The 22,622-nt window shown below is 37.4% G+C and overlaps 1 protein-coding gene across 6 annotated transcripts in view; it reads left to right on the plus strand.

The window, feature by feature from the left end:
• MACROD2 (mono-ADP ribosylhydrolase 2) overlaps positions 1-22,622 on the plus strand; it is a 2,068,485-nt gene that overhangs the window by 361,843 nt on the left and 1,684,020 nt on the right. The window lies entirely within an intron of this gene.

The following is a 22,622-nucleotide window of genomic DNA, read 5'->3' on the forward strand; positions in this document are numbered from 1 at the left end:
AAAAAAAAAATGTATATATAGAGATAGATAGATAGATAGATTCATTTAGGGGAAGGGCAATAAGAATGCCAAAAGATTTTTTTTTAGTGGTAGTAAATGGTCTGTTCTTTTGGAGATAAAGAAGTTACTATTCTCTCTGTTTTAGAAAATGTAAGTAAGTTTTATGTACTTGTACTTGTTTATATTCTTTAAAATGGATTATTTATATTTAAGGATTCCCCCAATAAAATATATTTTTTTAATTGAAAAGAATGTTTTCCTTTCTAAATGTTTTGCTGATCTGAGGATGGGTTTAGATATAAACATCTTTTTTTTTTTTTTTGAGACGGAGTTTCGCTCTTGTTACCCAGGCTGGAGTACAATGGCGCAATCTCAGCTCACTGCAACCTCTGCCTCCTGGGTTCAGGCAATTCTCCTGCCTCAGCCTCCTGAGTAGCTGGGACTACAGGCATGCGCCACCATGCCCAGCTAATTTTTGTATTTTCAGTAGAGACTGGGTTTCACCATGTTGACCAGGATGGTCTCAATCTCTTGACCTCGTGATTTACCCGCCTTGGCCTCCCAAAGTGCTGGGATTACAGGCGTGAGCCACCGCACCCGGCCTATAAACATCTTAAGAAAAATCTTTCAGGGTGGTTTGCCTGGATTGAAATTATTTTATTTTACCTTAGGTACATGAATAAACACTGGACAATTGTTAAGATGTGAAGATTATAAATTTCTATGCCTGGTAAACAGAATTATACTTTTATTTTTAATTATTATTTTTGTAGACTGGTTTCTGCTATTCAGTCAACAATTGCTCTGTGCCCATAAGTTTTCCACCAAATAAGTGTATTTTACTTGTTCATGTTGCTGGTAAGAATTTAGCTTTTATATTTACCTGGAGGACAATTTCCTTAAACTAATATCTTCATTTGCTTTATTCTTAGAGGTTCATGATTTTCTCCTTTGTTCTTTCTCAAATTTTCCCTGCATGTTTGTTTCTGAAGAAGGCCAGCTAATAGTCTTTCCCAGAAGTGTTTGATTGTGGTCTCTTCATTAGCTTCCTTTAGTTTATCTATTCATATGTTTGTTTGATAGCAGTTTGACCTTCTGAGGTCTCTTCCAAGAATGGGTGATATCAAAGTAGGTGAACCCTTGATAAGAAATGTATTGACCCTGTTGTTCTCTGCAGTCTTACGGGCCTCAGAGGACAGACCCATTAAATCTAGGAGTTCCGGATTCTAGGATTCTAATGTCTATTGAAAAGCCAATTTCTTTAAACTGCTGTGTAGAACAATTATACTGATATTCAGATGCTGAATTTTGGAAGGAAAGGGAGGTGGGAATAACAGATAATCTCTTTTAAAAGGGTGAATTCTTTTCTGTTACTATGAAACAAACACATGGATTAAATTATTTTATGAAATAATTCTTTCTAGAAGCCATTTTCAGGTGAGAGTTGGTTCTATTTAAAAAGGAAATTTTTGCCTGGTCAAATTCCTGTCGGTTTATATCCATATTTAATCAGTTTTGTCTTCACTCAGGCAGGCCTTAAACAGAAAAGAAGGATCAATTGGCGATTTGGGTTATAGGTATCAAAAATAAATTGTTCTGGCCTGGGAGTTAGGAGTTCGGAGATTTCCCTTCCCTGGGCTGCTATTTGTTATATGACTTCATATTTATTGCCCTGGGCTCTGGTTTCCTTACAGGACAAATAAAGGCAGCAAGAATTTATTGAATGCCAATTATTTAATGTTGCTTTCTTTCCCCCTTTTAAATTGTGGATTAAAATGTAGGATAAGGAAAGAAACTGTGAAAATATATTCTATACTAGGGATACTGACTTTGGAGGCAAACTCTTAGTAGAATCTCTGGCTTCTTATTCTGTCCAAAAATATATACTCTTTTGCTGCTACATGTTTTTTCACTTCCTGCTCTTGTCAGCTACCTGAAATGCTGCTGTGTGCCCCCTTTGAAATAGTATGTACAACCTCTGGAAACATGAGGTTATCATGAGTTACTTCAGATTGCTCTCCTCTTTTGTTTTCTAAGGCACATTGGCTACAATGAGGAGATGACTCTTTTGGTTGAAGGGGAAGGGATGCTGGCAAGCTTTGGCACGAAGCCTTTTAGGCTGTGACAGGAAGGGAGGAGCTGGAATCACGGCAGGAAGGACTCAGCTTAGGGTGGAGGACAACCAGTGTAGTAGACCTGGGTAGTTTAAGAACCTGGGCTTCAGAGACTAGCAAACTGGGTTCCATGTGGGCTTTGCCACATGACTGTAGGCAAATTACTTAGTCTCTGCGTTTATTAGTGCAGTGCCTGACCAATAGTAATTGCTCAATAAAATGTTAGCTGTCAGTATTTAAGATGCAGGACATCCAAGCACTTGGAACAAAAAGGACGCTAAGAATGGAAGAGGAATGCTCAAAGGAAAGTAGGACAGGGCCAATAACAGATTTTTTAAAATTTTCCTTTGAAGTAATTTTATAGCCAGTAAATGGAGGTGAATAAGAGAGGAATAGCAGAGCATTTTATTGATTTTGTTTTCCCTCTTGTGCTTATGCATCTCATGACCTCATGTTCCCAGAACTTAACACATAGTTGAGTTCTAGTAGATGTTTTCAGTTGAAAGGGTGTTTTCTGTAGTTTTCCATCTTGTTCTGTTTTGTTGGCTAGCCTGTGACTCTAACATTGTACACAAGAAAATGCATTTCAGATTGAAAGCAACTGGTTTGGAAATGGACGTCAGTAACATATCCCAGTTTTTAAACTCTAAGACTATTTAAACTTGTCATCTCAAAGGCTTTTGTGGGGTTCTTTGTTTTTAGGAGAAGATGTGAGATGTTACCTAGTAGACATGAGAGGAGATTGTATTTGGAATTGCATTTCCCAGGTTCTGCTATTTATTTGTATATCCAGACAAAAAAATGAAAAAACAACATACACACAGAAGCCTCAAATCTGGCTTTTAGTAACCAACTACCAGCTGAAACTGACTAAAATACACAATCATTTCATTGAACAATATAATTCAGATCTGTCTAGAGTTAAGCTACCTCATTTACACATTCATTCATTCATTCATTCTTCACACATTCATTCATTCATTCATTATATACATATTTATTGACTCCCTGTTCAAAAGAAACTAATAGGACAATATAATCCTCAAACCACCTCCAGCTATGAAGTTCTGAGATTTAATCTTAGAAGATAGTAAGGTTCTATTAAGTCTAAGAAACGTTCTTCATGATTTTCCTTTCCTTCAGCATTCTTCATGAGAATAAAATCTTCAAAATTGTGTAGAGAAAAAACAGTTCATACTTTGATAAATTAAGCGTCTTGGACTGTTAACTGAGATTCTTTTGCTTGCAGGTTATTGAAGATCTAAGCCTTATCTGCAGAATCAGTCATTAGAATCTATAGTGCATGTAACTGGAAAGTTAAAATGTATAGTATGACTTCAGGTAAAGCCTTACACAGTGGCTTAAAATATGTCAATAAGAATGCAGTTTCTCTCTGCCTCTCTGTCCTGCCTTTCTCAGTGTCAGCAGCCTCCTCAGGATATATACAGTGGACCTTTGGCAGCTCTGGATTTCCTCTTAGGCAATAACAGTTCCACATATCACATTCCCATAACATAATGTTCAAGGGAGAGAAGCATCCTCCAAAAACCCCTGCACAGAGCCCTGGGGTTCACTGTTTTTCATTTTCTTAAACTTGATCACAGATTCATCCCTGAACCTATTACATGGGATGGGGAGATATGCTGGAGAGCTTAAGCCCACTGCAGAAGCTGTAGATAAGGCCAGCCTTACTTAAACACACAACTGAGAATAGAGGAGAGGCCATGACCCAAAGGAAAATGGGGTATCCTTACGTTGAGAAAAATGCTAAGGATAAGCTCCTTTTCAGAGGTTTTGGCATGCTGAAACTTGGGCATATTTTATATATTTATGAACTTGAAACTTCTCTTTTTCTCTTCTTTTTTTTTTTTTTTTTCTTAAGCTGGAGTTTCTGTTAAAATTGCCAAAACATCTTTTAAAAAATACTCTATTTGTAGACCCTCTGAAGTCTAGCCCAGATTTTTCTGTCAACACAGGTAGTGAGGCGTGTCAGGACACATCAGTACTACATCTTAGCATAAGCCTATAGGATGTTAATAAAATATAGAGAGAGTGCACATTCAGCTATCTGTAATTCTGTGAAGTTGGGCCAGATGCTTAATGCACCAGTTAGAAACTATACCACATCTTTCTGAACAATTCTAAAGGGTACTGGAGAAATAATTAGATTTTAGCAGGTCATAGATGCCTTAGAATAACAAAAGGTTTTTAAAATGCCATATTAAACTCTTCTTTTGTTCTAATATTTGCCTTTTATTAGTCAACACTTAAAATGTACCTAAAAACAATCACATAACCCTTTTAACCGTATTTCCAAAACATTCTGCACTGGAATGAGATCTGTCGTTACAGGACTTGAAACAGAAATCAAAGCAAAATCAGAATGGTTATTTTTCTGCCTGCCTGCCTGCTTGCCCACCCTCTGGTACACCCTTCTTTCCCCCAACACCCAAGTCAAAACTGTTAAACTTTGGGAACTGGGAGAAATGCAATTAAAAATAACAGCTGAGAGAAAGCACCTCCTTGGCCTCCCAGGAAAGAAAGGAGGAATTGTGGTTCAGAACAGGTTAGTATCTAGCCAAAGTGAGGGGGTGTGGCAGTGACTGGTTCAAAACTAGAAGCCTGCTGATTCTTACTTTCTTCCCTCTTCAGCACCTCCATATAAGGCCATGCAGATAGAGCATATACAACTCCAGCTTATAATAGGTCAAAGCTGTGTCCTTGACACCTTGGCACTCCACAGTACCCTGTCCCCTTCCCTTGTTTTAAAATGTTAAAAAAAAAAAAAAAAAAAAGACTTAAAATGATCCTTGAAAAATTTAGAACCTTGGAGCAAGCAGATTGAGTCAATCATTTCTATGTGATACTTTCTATGTGGTCCTGGGAAAATAACTGGAGCTCTTTAAGCCTTAGTTCCCTTATTTATGAAGACAGGGATGTGGAACCCACCTAATTTCCTATTATGGACTTCAAATAAAGTGGTACATGTAATAGTTCACTACTAAATCCGAGAAAGCACATACCAAGACTGAGTTGAAACCTGTGGATAGTTACTTTTAATCTTCATAGTGATGAGTGGGGCCAGGATCAGTTCAAAAGAAACAATTCACTAATGTTAAATTGAACTATGTGCTTTAACAATTTCTCTTTGGAAATGAAACAATTTGAGAAATGCTTCTGCCTTCTCTCCTGGATGCTAGACCTTGAGATAACAGTATCTAACACTGGTTCTGAGACTTAATTGCAAATCAAAGGATAAATTCATTATCTTTGGCAATGATTCATATAAAATACACCTTTGGAGGAATGACTAACAGTTAATAGGAGCAGATCAATATGTGTCTGACTATTGAGATGTAGATTAACAAGATATTATACAAGGGGATTGCCCTGAAGCATGTGGTTTTCTCTGCATAAGCAGCTACTGCTGTCAGTTTGGACCAACGTGGTCATCATTTTGAAACCATCTTATTGTTTCACTATTTCTGGAGTATTAGTGCTAATTTTAGGTGCACAAATAGACTTTCTTAAAGGAAGATTTTCTGAAACTGTCAGTTTTTTTTTTAATCCGGAAACTGGCTCTGTAGTTCTCCTTGTATTGGAGATTACGTCTTTGTGATTTTCCTATAGTCTAGATTACTTTGGTACATTAATGTGCTTAATGTTGAAAGAAACATGTTTAGAGTCAAAGACTGTGTTTTCTGTTTTAAACATTTATCAATGACTATGGAAACTGCCCCTCATTGGCACTGTCTGCAGGAAGCAGATTTACTAGAATTAGCATTTATTGTCCCTTGGAAATGGGTACAAATTGATTATTTGCAAGATTTTCAGGGATCAAATATCAGTTGATTAGATTTGGATTGTGTAAATGTTTTACAATCTGTTCCAAATAAAAATAAGTTAAAAATTAAGTCACATTTACCATTGGGAAATTTTCTGTAAAATATAAAGGCACTTATATTTTCTAAGCATGATTTATGATAAATATGTTATATATTAACTAGACTCAGTTCATTCTATAAATGATTAACCTCAAATTTAAGGAATTTTTAAAACATTTTATAATTTTTTCACTAGTTAAGTTTTTATTTTTTTCATTTGACATTTGAATGTATTCATGCTGGAAATTCACAAATACTTCACTAGGTTTCATATGTGTGTTTAAAAATTAAGATCTAGAGTTAGCAATTTTTATTTAAAGTACATAAATATTGAAAAAATGTATTATAGTTTAATGAGCTTTCATTCTTATGTGAAAAGTTGTTTTAAAAATTGAAGGTAGAATTGAAAAGGAATAAAAAAAGTGTTACTTTTTAAAGTTATTAATTTTTGATTGGAGAAATTTGAGGAGCTTTTCAGCAGTTGTTTAATTCTCATGTTTATGTCGAAGCAACACACAACTGTTTGAGTAGCTTCCGAAGCAGCCGGTCTTTGTTTTCTTCAGTGACCCAGGGAACAGACTTGTCACTCTGAAGTGCCCACGTGTAATCCTGTCCTCCCTTTCTTCCCCAAGGCAAGTCAGAAATAAGCTTATCAGATCATATCTTATTAACAAAGAACAAAGGATGTTGATTGACCAAAGAGTAGGAAAGGACTAGCAAAATGCAAATGTCAAAGGTTTGCTGCCAAAAATCCTAGTTTGACATTGATTTTAAGTAACTAAACTCTTTTGAAAGTAGGATTTACATATTTTAAAAACATTTGCCTGAGTTATACTTTGTCTAGAATTTTAAGTGCAGTAAATTATTGGTTAATGGCTTTACCTGTATTTTATATATGTATTAAGTACAATTATCATTAATATTATTATTGTCATTGTTGTTATTTTTTATTCCATACAAGCAAATCTTTCTGTCTTATATCTGGGAGAAGTTACAGACAATTATATCCTATGTGTTTTCAGTGTAAAGTTATTTAACAGAAAGTATAAATAGCTTTCTGATAAAAGGAGAATTTATTTTTCTGATAGAAAGTGCTAATACATTATTTAGGTAATTATAAGGAACTTTTAAATCATATTTATATCTTGTTTTCTACGTTACTTTTATTTGATATATATAATTTTTTTTTTGCGATGGAGTCTCGCTCTCTTGCCCAGGCTGGAGTGCAGTGGTGCAATCTCTGTTTACTGCAATCTCTGCCTCCCGGGTTAAAGTAATTCTTCTGCTTCAGTCTCCCAAGTAGCTGGGACTACAGGCATGCACCACCATGACTGGCTAATTTTTGTATTTTTCATAGAGATGGGTTTTGCCATGTTGGCCAGTCTGCTCTCAGACTCCTGACGTTAGATGATCCGCCTGCCTCAGCCTCCGAAAGTACTGGGATTACAGGTGTGAGCCACTGTACCTGGCCTGAGGTTGATTTTTCTATAAGGACAACAGGTTTTTCATTATTTAGAGTTGTGATCGTAGGAAGGAAATAATTTTAGAAAGTAAGAGAGTCATTCCCTTGTGAAAATCAGGCTTGCCTTTTCTTGAAGTTTGAAGTTTAAAGTAATCTAACTTTATCACCAAAATAACTGTGATCCCAAACATATTTGGGAAAAAAGATAAATTTTTAATCAGTATCCATATGAATAGAAAAAACATAAACACTACAAGATATATGAATGTAGTATTTTTGTTTGCCTTATATTCTCCTATATAGCTCACATTCTATCAATTGTTTTTTGAAATTTTTTTTTCCCTTGGCTTCTTTGCTCCTACATTATCTGATTCTGCTTAAGGAAGAGCCCCTGAACAGAGAACAGATATTACCATTCCCATTCTAACATAGCTGATGCTTATTCAAGCACTTATTTATGTGTATTCTGAGAGAAAAATGGTATACCGGCTCACACAGGTTACAATTTTTTAAAGCACATCATCCAACTCACTAGCATTCTCTGGTTGTTTAGATGGATTTTACCACCATCTAAGTCTCAGAATTTGCTAATTAGGAGGAATGGGTGGTGATGTCTAAGTATTCTCTTGCTTTGAGAACATTTAGCAGAAACTCAGAACAAAAGGAGTAAGAAGGAGAAGGTAGAACAGAGACTCTAAGAAGATCCCTAGTTCGAAGCCTTGTGTGTGCCATTTGTCTTTCCTTGGTCAGTTTTTCAGCAAATACTTATTGAATAGCAAGGCGTGCCTCATAAGTCTGATCTCTTTTACTATATTCTCTGTTTTTCAAAACTTTATAACTAACTTTCTTAAGTTGGTCTGTCCACTTATACATAGATTATAGGTTGGACAAAACCATGTAATGACATAGGTATATAGGTTCTTGAGCAATCTCAAAGAAATACCAAAGAAACTTTTTCTTGTCCCGTGGGTGAGAAGTTCAGCAACAATTTAACAAATGTGCTCTAGGTCACAAAACCTATTTGAAACGAGACTGAAAGCAGCTAAAGAGGAAAAGTTTTTGAAGAAATATTAAGGGGAGAATTAGAGGTGCTAAGATAGCAACAACATGTTAATTTGAGGTGAAAATAGTCCTAGTTAAAAACACCAAAAGCAACTACAACAAAAGCTAAAATAGACAAATGGGATCTAATTAAACTAAAGAGCTTCTGCACAACAAAAGAAAGAGTGAACAGGCAACCTACAGAATGGGAGAAAATTTTTGCAATCTATCCATCTGACAAAGGGCTAATATCCAGAATCTACAAATAACTTAAACAAATTTGCAAGAGGAAAACAAATAACCCCATCAGAAAGTGGGCAAAAGATATGAACAGATACTTCTCAAAAGAAGACATTTATGTGGCCAATGAACATATGAAAAAAGGCTCATCACTGGTCATTAGAGAAATGCAAATCAAAACCACAATGAGATACCATCTCATGCCAGTTAGAATGGCCATCATTAAAAGTCAGGAAACAACAGATGCTGGAGAGGATGTGGAGAAATAAGAATGCTTTTACACTGCTGGTGGGAGTGTAAATTAGTTCAACCATTGTGGAAGACAGTGTGGCAATTCCTCAAGGATCTAGAACCAGAAATACCATTAGACCCAGCAATCCCATTACTGGGCATATACCCAAAGGATTATAGATCATTCTACTATAAAGACACATGCACATGTATGTTTCTTGCAGCACTGTTCACAATAGCAAAGACTTGGAACCAACCCAAATGCCCATCAATGATAAACTGGATAAAGAAAATGTGGCACATAAACAGCATGGAATACTGTGCAACTATTAAAAAGGAGTTAATATCCTTTGCAGGGACATGGATGAAGCTGGAAACCATCATTCTTAGCAAACTAACACACAACAGAAAACCAAACACCACATGTTCTCATTTATAAGTGGGAGTTGAACAATGAGAACACATGGGCACAGGGAGGGGAACATCACACATAGAGGCTTGTTGGGGAGTGGGGGTCTAGGGGAGGGATAACCTTGGGAGAAATACCTAATGTAGATGATGGGTTGATGAGTGCAGCAAACCACCATGGCATGTGTATACCTATGTAACAAACCTGCACGTTCTGCACATGTACCCCAGAACTTAAAGTATAATAATAATAAAAGAAAGAGTCCCAGTTAGTACGTAGATTTTGGACTCTTTATCAGTTACTGTTGTGGTAAATGCAATCAAGACAGAAGAAACTCTCTAAAGGCATTTGTAATGCACCATATGAGAGGTCACCCATTCTTATAGTGAGTTTCCGGGACAAAGAGAAGAAATTGCTGAATTATAGACGCCAGTGATGAAGAAGAAAGTACATAGACTTGGGCTAACTAATAATACTGATGTAATGAGACTAGCATTCTAATAATGATAATAACATGAAAAGAGTAGTGGACAGCTAAATATAGACTAAAATATAGTAAAATCTGATTGTACAGGATGGTAAGGGTGTACAAATATGGAGATGTGTTACTAGTCTGGAATGTGACCTAATCCTGCTGATTTCCATCTTACACTCTGGCAGGGAAGAGAGATGAGGCTTTTCAAAAGCTGCCAGTTTTAAGTTTACAGGAGAATCCATGGGATTCCCAAGTCATTATCTGTGCTGCATTCAGAAATGCAATCCCTTGGCTGAGAAAGGATCTCCTCTACCATTTGCTTTAGGAGAATGAAAACTGCTCTTTGCCAAGAGAGCCAGAACTAAGCCTTGGCTGCTAAAGTGAGGATATGTGTATGGGGCCTCTTGTCCCAGCCAAATCACCCACATCCATTAGGAATATGGGGCAGCTTTCAGAGGCTCTGGTGTGTATCCAGGTTAACATCCAGCCTAACATTGCAGTGTCAGTGGAGGAAACAGAGTCATCCAAAATATGAAACCAGAACAAATGCATAGGTATAGGCCAGGTGCAGGGTGGCTCATGCCTGTAATCCCAGCACTTTGGGAGGTGGAGGAGGGAGGATCACCTGAGGTTAGGAGTTCGAGACCAGCTTGGCTAGCATGGTGAAACCCTGTCTCTATTAAAAATAAAGCAGAATTAGGTGTGGTGAGGCGCGCCTGTAGTCCCAGCTACTTGGGAGGCTGAGGAAGAGAATGGCTTGAGCCCAAGAGGCGGAGGTTGCAGTGAGCTGAGATTGCGCCACTGCACTGCACCCTAGGCAACTGAGCAAGGCACCGTCTCAGGAAGAAAAGAAAAATAAAAAAATGTATAGGTGTTAGAACATGGAATAAAAATGCTGCAACATTAAAGGTTCTTGGTAATTTGTATCAGAGTGTACATGAAAGGAAATATTAAGAAGGAAGGTATAGCAGTCAGGATGTGTCAGCTACCAAATAATGTATCAGAATCCTAATAGGCATTTCTATTTACATTTGGCTCTTCTGAACCTTATTACTTCCTTCAACTTGTCCTTTATATCATCATCTTTTATTAGTAGACCAAAAAATAAAAGAATGTCTTCACTTACCAGTTTAGGAAAACCACCAATTGACCTGTTATCCCAAGGAATGATTTTTGGTGGAATGTGACCTAATTCTATTTCTTCTCCCCAGTAGCTTTAATACGTGATGCTTACATATTCATTAAAAAATAAATGAATATTTATAACTTGGAATATTATGCTATCAGGAACCATAAATGCGTTTTTTCACTATAAGAAATGAATTGACCACTACTGTCTATTTGCATCAGACTTGTTGCAACTAACAGCACTTTGGGAGGCTGAGGCAGGCAGATCTCTTGAGCCTATGAGTTCGAGACTAGCTTGGGCAACATGGTGAACACCCGTCTTTACAAAAAAATACAAGAATGAACTAGGTGTGGTGGTGCATGCCTGTGGTCCCAGCTACTTGGGAGGCTGAGGTAAGAGGATTGCTTGAGCCTAGGAGATGGAGGTTGCAGTGGGCCATGATCACACCACTGTACTCCAGCCTAGGCCAGAGAGTGAGGCCCTGTCTCTAAATAAATAAACAAATGGAAAATAAAAATAATCTGAATTTTCACTCTCCAGTATTAACACTGGGTGGTATAAAGCCTTTCAAGTGTTTGGAACTTATACCTATCTACAAACTTTTTTTTTTTAATTAGGAAAATAGTTGTTTTATAACTTATTGGTTTTTTATTTTTAATTTTTTTGGGTACATAGTATGTGTATATATTTATGGGATACATGAGATACTTTAATATAAGAATGCAATGTGTAATAATCACATCACGGAAAATGGGGTACCCATCTCTTCAGGCATTTATCCTTTGTGTTATACATCAGTTATGCTCTTTTAGTGATTTTCAAATGCACAATTAAAGTATTATTGACTATAGTCACCCTGTCGTGCTATCAAATATGAGGTATTATTCCTTCTTTTTAATATATATACCTATTAACCATCCCCAGTGCCTCCCAAGTACTCTTCCCAGCCCCTGGGAACCATTTTTTTATTCTCTGTCTACATGAGTTTGATTGTTTTGAGTTTTAAATCCCACAAATAAGTAAGGACATGTGATGTTTGTGTTTCTGTACCTGGCTTATTTCACATAATATAATGACCTCCAGTTTCATCCATGTTGTTGCAAATGACAGAATCTTATTCTTTTTTTATTTGAGACAGAGTTTCGCTCTTGTTGCCCAGGCTGGAGAGCAATGGCACGATCTTGGCTCACTGCAACCTCCACCTCCCAGGTTTGAGTGATTCTTCTGCTGCAGTCTCCCAAGTAGCTGGGACTACAGGCATGCACCACCACAACCAGCTAATGTTTTTGTATTTTAGAAGAGATGGGCTTTCACCATGTTGGTCAGGCTGGTCTCAAACTCTTGACCTCAGATGATCCACCCACCTCACCCTCCCAAAATGCTAGGATTACAGGCATAAGCCACTGGGCCTGGGCCACCTTATTCTTTTTTATGGCTGAATAGTACTCCATTGTATAAAAGTACCATATTTTCTTTTCTTTTTTTGAGGTGGGGACAGAGTCTCACTGTGTTGCCAGGCATCAGGCGCGATCTTGGCTCACTGTAACCTCTGCCTCCCGGGTTCAAGCAATACTCCTGCCTCAGCCTCCCAACTAGCTGGGACTACAGACAAGCATCACCACACCCAGATAATTTTTATATTTTAGTAGAGACAGGGTTTCACTATGTTAGCCAGGATGGTCTCCATCTCTTGACCTTGTGATCTTCCCCTCCAGGCCTCCCAAAGTGCTGGGATTACAGGCACAAGCCACCATGCCCGGCCAAGTACCGTATTTTCTTAATCCATTTATCTGCTGATGAACTCTTAGGTTGCTTCCAAATCTTGGTTGTTGTGAACAGTTCTGGAACAAACATGAGGGTGCAGATATTTCTTTGATATACTGATTTCCTTTCTTTCAGGTATATACCCAGCAGTGGGATTGCTGGATTATATGAGAACTCTATTTTTAGTATTTTGAGGAACTCCAAATGCTTCTTCATACTGGTAGTACTAATTTACATTTCCACCAACAGTGTACAATGGTTCCCTTTTCTCCACATCCTCACCAACATTTGTTATTGTCTGTTTTTTGTGTAAAAGCCGTTTTAAGTGGTATGAGATGATATCTCATAATAGTTTTTCTTTGCATTTCCCTGATGATTAGTGGTGTTTACCACTTTTTTCTATGCCTGTTTGCTATTTGTATGTCTTCTTTTGTGAAATGTCTATTCAAGTATTTTGCCCATTTTTTTATTGGATTGATTTTTTTTTTCCTATAGAGTTATTGAGCTCCTTGTATATTCTGGTTATTAATCCCTTGTCAGATGGGAGTTTACAGATATTTTCTCCTTTTCTGTGGGTTGTCTCTTCACTTTGTTGATTATTTCCTTTGCTCTGCAGAAGCTTTTTAACTTGATGTGATCCCATTTGTCCATTTTTGCTTTGGTTGCCTGTGCTTATGGGGTATTACTCAAGAAATCTTTGCCCAGACCAATGTTCTTAAGAGTTTCCCCTATGAGTTTCCTCATTGCTTGAGGTCTTAGATTTCAATATTTAATCCATTTTGATTTAATTTATGTGTACAGTGAGAGATAGGTATCAAGTTTAATTCTTCCGTGTGTGGATATTCTGTTTTCCCAGGGCAATTAATTGAAAAGACTGTATTTCCCCAATGTGTGTTTTTGGCACCTTTGTCAAAAATGAGTTCACTGTAGGTGTGTGGATTTGTTTCTGGATTCTGTTCCATTCCATTGAGCTATGTGTCTGTTTTTATGCCAATACCATCTCTTTTGGTTGTTATAACTCTGTAGTATAATCTGAAGTCAGGTAATGTGATTCCTTCTAGTATTGTTCTTTTTTCTCAGGGTAGCTTTGACTATTCTGGTTTTTTTTTGTTGTTGTTGTTATTTCCACATAATTTTATTTTATTTATTTATTTATATATTTATGTGAAGATTGTCATTGGTGTTTTGCTAGAGATTGCATTGAATCTATAGATTGCTCTGGGTGGAATGGGCATTTTAATAATATTGATTCTTTCAATCCATGAACATGGAATATCTTTCATTTTTGTGTATCCTCTGCAATTTCTTATATCAATGTTTTATATTTTTCATTGTACAGATCTTTCACTTCTTTGGTTAATTCTTAGGTATTTAATTTTATTTGTGGCTATTGTAAATGAGATTTTTTTTTTCTTTTCAGATTGCTCACTGTTGGCATGTAGAAATGCTACTGATTTTTGCCTGTTGACCTTGTGTCCTGCAACTGTACTGAATTTGTTTATCAGTTCTAAAAGTTTTTGGTGGAGTATTTAGGTTTTTCCAAACATAAGATCATAACATCTGCAAATAAGGAAACTTTGTCTTCTTCCTTTCCAATTCAGATGTCCTTTATTTCTTTCTCTTGTCTGAGTGCTCTAGCTAGGACTTCCAGTACTATGTTGAATAACAGTGGTGAGAGTAGGCATCCTCGTCATGTTCCAGATCTAAGAGGGAAGGCTTTCTCCATTCAGTATGATATTAGGTGTGGGTCTGTCATACATGGCAGTTATTATGTTGAGATTCGTTCATTCTACATCCAGTTATTTGAGGGTTTTTATCATGAAAGGATGTTGAACTTTATTGAATGCTTTTTCAGCATTCATTGAAATGATCAGATAATTTTTGTCTTTTGTTCTGTAGATATGATATATCACATTAATTGATTTGCATATGTTGAACCATTCTTACATCCCAGGGATAAATCCCACTTTGTCATAATGAATGATCTTTTCAATGTATTGTTGAATTCAGTTTGCTAGTAGTTTGGTGCGGATTTTTGCATCAACATTCACCAGAGATATTGGCCTGTAGTTTTTTTGTTGTTGTTGTTTTCTTTTGTTTTTGGTGTGTCTAACTTATTTGTTTTATAACTTTGTACAGTCACCTACATAACTAGCCTCTATAGCTGAGCATTTGTGTGCTTGCCAGTTTTTAAGATTGTGAGCAAATTATGATAAAAATGCTCCTAACTAAATCTTCATGCTTATCATGTATATTTATTAGGATAACTTCTTTGAGGTAAAACTTACGGTTTATAGAGGTGACACTCTTAATGAATTTGCTGTAATTACAAGATTGCTCTCTAGAAAGGATAGATGCACCCTCCTAACCTCTGCCCCTTCATTCAGTAACACTGAATAGTGTTCATCTTTAACTTAATAGGAGATACACTGTATCTTAATATTAATTTAGTTTGTATTGAAGAAGGAGCACATTTTCCTGTTTGGGGAAACATTTTCTTTTTCTTCTTCCTCAATTTCTTCTTTTAGGGTAAACTTTTTCCATGTGATCCCCATTTTTATTTAAGAAGATAAACAGGGAAGTACAGAGACTAATACAACACCAATACACTACACAGCATTAACAAGATTAACATTTAATATTTTTGCTTTAGCTTCTTCATTAAAAATGGGATGTAATATTATAATAAAGTTGAAATATTATTAGTCTCCTCTCTCATCCATCCACTTACCTCTTTCCTTCTCCAGAAACATCTACTGTCATAAATTTGATGGTATTTTCCAGTATATGTTTTCATATTTGTTTAATTAAAATTACTGTTAGCTGTAACTCTTCAAAAATTCAAAATATGAGTGGCCTAAACAATATGGATATTGATTTGTCACTTGTGTAAAAGTCCAAATAGGTAATCCAGAGTGGGGTATGGTCCTCCACATGATCAGCAACCCATGTTTCTTCCAACTTGTTGCTTTATACTAGGTTGCCTTGATCTCATAATAATAGCAGTTTTATTCTGGGAAGAACAGATAAAGGGATCATAAATATATTAGAATTAATAATTATTTCTCTGTTATAATGAATAGCAATAATTACTTATTTTGATGATAATTAATTTATTCATTAACTACAAAACTGTATTTAGTTGTCTCCTGTACAAATAAGACTACAAAGAGCATTCTTTTATGTATCTCCTACTCCACATGTGTGAGTTTCTCTTCATGAATATACCTAGAAGTAGAATTTCAGGGTTTTAATTTTTACCTATGCTAGATATTGCAAAATTTTTAAGCTTTCTCTGTTAGGATATTTTCAACTGCAGGTAACTGACAATGGAATTTAAAGTGGCTTAAAGAAAGAAACATATTACCTCATATAAGAAGAAGCCCAGAAGTAGAACTGCTCTAGATTTGGGTAATTCATTGACTCAATAGCTTTCCTTATGGTCAGGAGGAATCAGGCACAGAGAAAACAATGGCTAGAAGCATTTTTTCCTCTATGTCTCTTTTGAAGGGGAAGGAAACTTTCTTTTAGAAATTTCTATTAGCTACATTCTTTCATGTTTCATTGGCTAAAATTAAATCACATGCCAATGCCTAAATCAATTACCTGTAAGAGTCTACAAGCCCATGATGACTGACTGGGGACGAGGCTAGTTTTCCTTTAAAAATATTATCATCAGGAGGAAGGAGATACCTGAACAAAATATGCCTAGGAGGAAGAAGGGGAAGATGGATGACAAGTCAGCAATCTGCACTGTCTGCTCTGTCTCTTAAGTGATTACTGCATTCCCATCATTAGTATTTGAGTTATTAATTGTCAAGATTTTTGTTTTCCAATCTAATGATCAACACTTTGTCGTTGTGTTCCTTAGAATTTTTCTGTTTTTATTGGGTTGTATACCTTTTTAGATATTTATATAAACTCTTAGGATTTTCTTTGCTTTGAAGTATCTTATTTATGTTCTTTGCCTGATATTCTCCTAAGTTATTTGTATTTTTCTTATTGACTTGTAGTAGTTCTTTACATATTCTGCAGAATAATTATTTGTATGTATATTTGTGTTGGAAGTTTCTCCTATTAGTGAATGGCTTGTGTTTTTACATTTATTTGCATTAAAAATGTTTTCATAACTTAAAGATTTGTGTTTCTTGTGTCTTATGCAAAGAATCATTTCTTATACCAAAGTCATACAGGGTTTGTTTTTTTTTCAGTATTGTTCTTACTGAATGTTAGGTAGATATCAACCATTGCTTGCTAAATCCAAGCAGTTTTTAAAGTAACAGATGGACTCTTTCAAAGGGTCTGCAAGACCAAAACTGATTTTATGATGATATTAAGATGACATTTTCCCCTTCCCCCGTATATGTAGAGTTGAGTTTTTTCAATCTTTATTTTAGATTCATGGGTACATGTGCAGGTTTGTTCCATGGATAGATTGCATGATGCTGAGGTTCAGGGAACAAACGATCCCCTCACACAGGTTCTAAGCACAGTACCCAACAGTTCGTTTCTCAACCCTTGTTCCCCTCTCTCCCTCCCTTCTCTAGTAGTTCTCAGTTTCTATTTACTCCTAGATATTTTATTTTGGCTTTATGTGTATGAGTACCCAGTGTTTAGCTCCCACTTGTAGGTGAGAACATGCAGTATTTGGTTTTCTGTGCCTGCATTGATTCGCTTAGGATAATGACATTTGGCTGCATCTATGTTGCTGCAAAGATATGATTTTGTTCTTTTTTATGACTACGTAGTATCCCATGGTTTAAATGTACCACATTTTCTTCATCTGGGCCACTGCTGACAGGCACCCAGGTTGATTCCATGTCTTTCTATTGTGAACAGTGTTTCAGAATAGAAATTGGTAGAATGATTTGTTTTTGTTCATCTATATACCCAATAATGGGATTGCTGGGTAATTCTAAGTTTTTTGAGAAGCCTCCAAACTGCTTTCCACAGTGGCTGAACTAATTTACATTCCCAACAGTGTATGTATAGGTCATTAGCAAAATTAAAATAAAAGATACCACTTGCAACCTAACAAATTACAAAACAATCTTTTAAATGATAACTAGTATAAGACAGAGTGAGTTGTGACTCTGACTAGGAGTGTAAAATGGTAACTTTCTGGAAATATGTTTCATAGACCACACCAATCCATGTATCTTTTACTCAGTAATTTCTGTTCTAGAAGCTAGCTTGAGGAGATTGTAAGAAAGATGTTCAGTATAGAATTATTTAAAAGATTATAAAAAGTGGAAGCAACTAGATATCTGTCAATAAAATGTGGAATCAAGTTACGTTTATGGAGAGAATTGTTTTGTAACCATTTATGTGTTCAGAGGTTTTTTTGTGATGACATGGAAATACACTATGTAATTGTGGGAAAATTAGGATATAAAACTCTACATGTCTGATGATTTTAATGATACTAAGCAAAATTGAAATAGAGTAAAAGGAAAGAAAACTATCAAAATGTTTACAGTGGTTATCTCTGAGTATTGTTATGTGCATTTAAATATTAGCTTTCCAGCTGGGCGCGGTGGCTCAAGCCTGTAATCCCAGCACTTTGGGAGGCCAAGGCGGGTGGATCACGAGGTCAAGAGATGGAGACCATCCTGGTCAACATGGTGAAACCCTGTCTCTACTAAAAATACAAAAAATTAGCTGGGCATGGGTGCACGTGCCTGTAATCCCAGCTACTCAGGAGGCTGAGGCAGGAGAATTGCCTGAACCCAGGAGGTGGAGGTTGCGGTGAGCCGAGATTGCGCCATTGCACCCCAGCCTGGGTAACAAGAGCGAAACTCCGTCTTAAAAAAAAAAAAAAAGCTTTCCAATTTTTTATGATAAATAAGTATTGTTTTCACTAATAAAATTGTTACTAAAATGGTTTGGTAAAGATTTACTATTTTTTATTTCAGCTTTGAGATTATTGGGAATGGAGAGGGCCCTTTTATGAAATAAATTCTCTTATTTCTTTGGGGACGCAGTAGTACATTTGGTAGTGTGACATCCCCACTAGAAAGAGGGGAATGTGGCCGAGCAGGGCCTGGGGCAGCAGATACTAACCCAGCTGGATTTCAGGAACAACGGCTGGTCCTGATGTAGTGGAATGTACTCCAAACTGCTTAGTGTCATGGTCAAGGGCACTAATTTTGTAGGCAGAGTTTCTAGTTTATAGCCTAGTTCTGCCACTTGTGAGCTAAGTTTTGGGTAAATTACTTACTCTGTGTGTGTGTTTGAGTGTTTCCATATATGAATTGGGAATAAGAATACTCTCTGTGCCATGAGGTTACTGTGAGAATAAACTGAATTATTACGTTTAAAACTGTCAGCATAGTGTTCCCACATAATAACCTCTCACTATTATTTCAGTATGTTTTAGTAAGTCTTACTGTTAGTGGTTTAATCAGCTATCTATTACCTCATAACAAACCTCCCCAAAATTGGTGCCCTAAAGTAACATCAAAAAACTTATTTAGTCCATAAATCTCAATAGTTATAGCTCGTTTCTGCTCCATAGGGTATCAACTGAGATGACTCAACTTGGGGCTGGAGTATCTACTGGGTTTTTTTGTTTTTTTTTGAGACAGTCTCGCTCTGTCTCCCAGGCTGGAGTGCAGTGGTGCAATCTTGGCTCACTGCAACCTCAGCTTCCCAGGTTCAAGAGATTCTCCTGCCTCAGCCTCCTAAGTAGAAGAGACTACAGGTGCATGCCACCACACCCAGCTAATTTTATGTACTTTTTGTAGAGACAGGATTTTACCATGTTAGCCAGGATGGTCTCAAACTCCTGACCTCATGATCTGCCTGCCTCAGCCTCCCAAAGTGCTGGGATTACAGGCGTGAGCCACGACGTCCAGCCAGAGGATTTACTTTCAAGAGGCCTCACACACATGGCTGGTAAATTGGCACTGGCTTCTGCTAGGAGCTCAGCCAGAGCTGTGTGATGGGGGCCTCTATTGTCTCCAAGTGGGCTTCTTCACGCACTGCTCAGGCTTCCCTATGGCAGGATGGCTGGATTTGGAGAGCAAGCATCTTGAGAGAAACAGGCAGAAGTGCATCACATTTTTATAATCTGTCCTCAGCACCGCAGTAGTGACTTAGTACTACTTCCATCATAGTCATGAAACTATCCAGAGTTAAGAGACAGGAACATAGACACTTCCCCGTCTGCCTGAGGAGTGCTGGGAACATTGTCGGAAGAGTACGAGTGGTGGAAAATACGGTTTCAGCCGTGTCTAAGAAATACAGCCAGCCATAATAGTGGTCTACTGACCTGTTAGGGAACATAATATGCTTGGCATTCTTATCCACTAACAGCAGCAATCTCAATTCTGTGTATTAGGACCATCTTAGGACTTTTTACTAAATGCAGATGATGAGTGAGTTTTTATTTCTTTTGAATATTTTCTTTATTTTTCAATGTTGAAAACTTATTACTATAATAAAAAGTTTTAAATTAAAAGATTAACTTTTTCATAATGTATTTAGGTATTCTATAATCTATGAATATAAGATTTCTATATAGAATTTTAAAAATTTATGACACACCTTCTTTCTTGGTTTGTTCATATTTCTAGTGGCATTGACCTCTAGAATGAAAGAAAAGAAAGAAAAAAATATTCTGCTCACAAGTATTTCTAGGTTAAATGTAGTGGTTCCTCAGGGCACAGCTTAAGACACCAAATACAGCCTATAAAACTATGAAATGTGGTTCCCATTGCCTTATCCTTAGAACTCTGGGTTGCAAACAACTGATGAGATGCTGCTGGCTTTTACTGCTGGTGAACTGAGACAGAGAGCAATTTCTATTCATCTGTCAAGAAGGACAAGCACACAGTAAATTTCTGACGACATTTGATATTGATACAATTCATACAAATAAACTTGCAAAGAAGGCAGTGCTCTCAAGATTTCAGGAAATGGCCAAGGAGGCTGTTTTGCCCCACCTCCCCAAAAGGCTTTGGAGCTGCCACTGATCTCACACAAAGTCATCTCTTTGAATTAAACATCTCTTATTCTGAGAGATGCCAGGCCTGGTCCATTGCAACATTCAACTTGTCTTTGCAGCTGTAATTTATTTCTTCCCTTCCTTCCCATCAAATGGAAAAAATGTTGACTTTAAAAAGCACAGACCATTTTAGGTTTGAGGCAAAAAGAGAATGAAATATGGAAGTCAAGGATCAGTTTCAAATAGTACTTCATAATCATTTAGTTTTCTTTTAAGTGGCAGCCGTTGTTACATATATATAGGATAAAGTATGCAGGAGTAACTAGTGAACTGAATGCCACCCTGGTGACCCAAAGGAGGTAATGCAACTTCTCAAGCAGATTAACTTATTCTTGGAGACAGTTTATAAAATGGTAGATTTGAGGCTCAATATAATTTTCATTCATTGAGCACATATATATTCCAGTTTCACACTTACATTAACCTGTGAAATTCTCTTAACATCTCTAGGAGGGAGGTAGTATCATTGTCCTGCTTTTACAGAACAAAGTGGTTAAGATACTTTCCCGGGGTCACACAGAGTTACACTCAGCTTTCAGACCCTGGCTTACCTCTTTTGACCTCTTGTTCTTTATTGTGTCACGAATGAGTTTTTGAAAAAAAGTATAGTGAGAACAGGCATGAGGGCTCACGCCTATAATCTCAACACGTCAAGAAGCTGAGAGGGGAGGATCACTTGAGCCCAGGAGTTCAAGACCAGCTTGGGCAAAATAATGGGACCTCATCTTTACAAAAAATCAGAAAAATTAGCCAGGCATAGTGGTGCATGCCTGTAGTCCCAGTTGCTACTTGGGAGTTTGAGGTAGGAGAATCACTTGAATCTGGGAGGTTGAGGCTGCAGTGAGCCATGATTGAGTCACTGTACTCCTGCCAGTGTGGCAGAGTGAGACCCTATCTCAAAGCAAAACAACAACAACAACAACAACAAAACCACAGTGGCTGGAAATTTTGCATTAGATGATTTGAAAATATCTAGATTGAGAGCTTATGAATAGTAATCTCCCTTCCCCCTTCCCTTCTCCCTTTCCCCCTCGCCCTTCCTTTCCCCGTTCCCTTTCCCCTTTCTCCCTTCCCTTTTCCCCTTCCCCCTTCCCTTCCCTCTTCCCTTCCCCCTCCCCCTTCCTTCTCCCACTTCCCCTTCCCCCTTCCCTTTCTTCCCCCCTCCCCCTTCCTTCTCCCACTTCCCCCTTCCCTTCTCCCTTCCCCTTTCCCCCTTCTTTTCCTCTTTTCCCCTTCTCCCTCCCTCTTCCCTTCTCCCTTCCCCTTTCCCTTCCCCTTTCCCCGTTCTCCCTTCCCTCCCTTCCCTTCCCTCTTCCTTTCCCCCTTCACTTCCCCCTTCCCTTCCCTTCCTTTCTGTTTTTGAGAGAGTTTCGCTCTGTCGCCCCGGCTGTAATGCAGTGGCGCGATTGGCTCACTTCAAACTCCACCTCTTGGGTTCAAGGGGTTCTCCTGTCTCAGCTTCCTGAGTAGCTGGAATTACAGGCACCTGTCACCACTCCCGGCTAATTTTTGTATTTTTAGTAGAGATGGGATTTCACCATGTTGGCCAGACTGGTCTCCAACTCCTGACCTCAGGTGATCAGCCCGCCTCTGCCTCTCAAAGTGCTAAGTTTACAGGCGTGCGCCACGCGCCTATTTTTCACCACATTTTATTAAATGATATACGTATGTCAAATGTTTAGCCTGGTACCTGCCATGTGATCACACTAAACAGATTTTAGTGATTATTATTTAATTCTAGCAGAAGTCTTGGATTTGAAGAAGCAATTAAAGGAAAATATCTCACACGACAGAAGCTGCGGAGTCTTCAGATCAAGACCTGAAAAGCAGGGCTCTAGCTTTTCCTTGATGTCAGAGGCCATAAT

Source organism: Callithrix jacchus, chromosome 5 (genome assembly GCF_049354715.1).
Source record: "Callithrix jacchus isolate 240 chromosome 5, calJac240_pri, whole genome shotgun sequence".
Taxonomy (NCBI): Eukaryota; Metazoa; Chordata; class Mammalia; order Primates; family Cebidae; genus Callithrix; species Callithrix jacchus.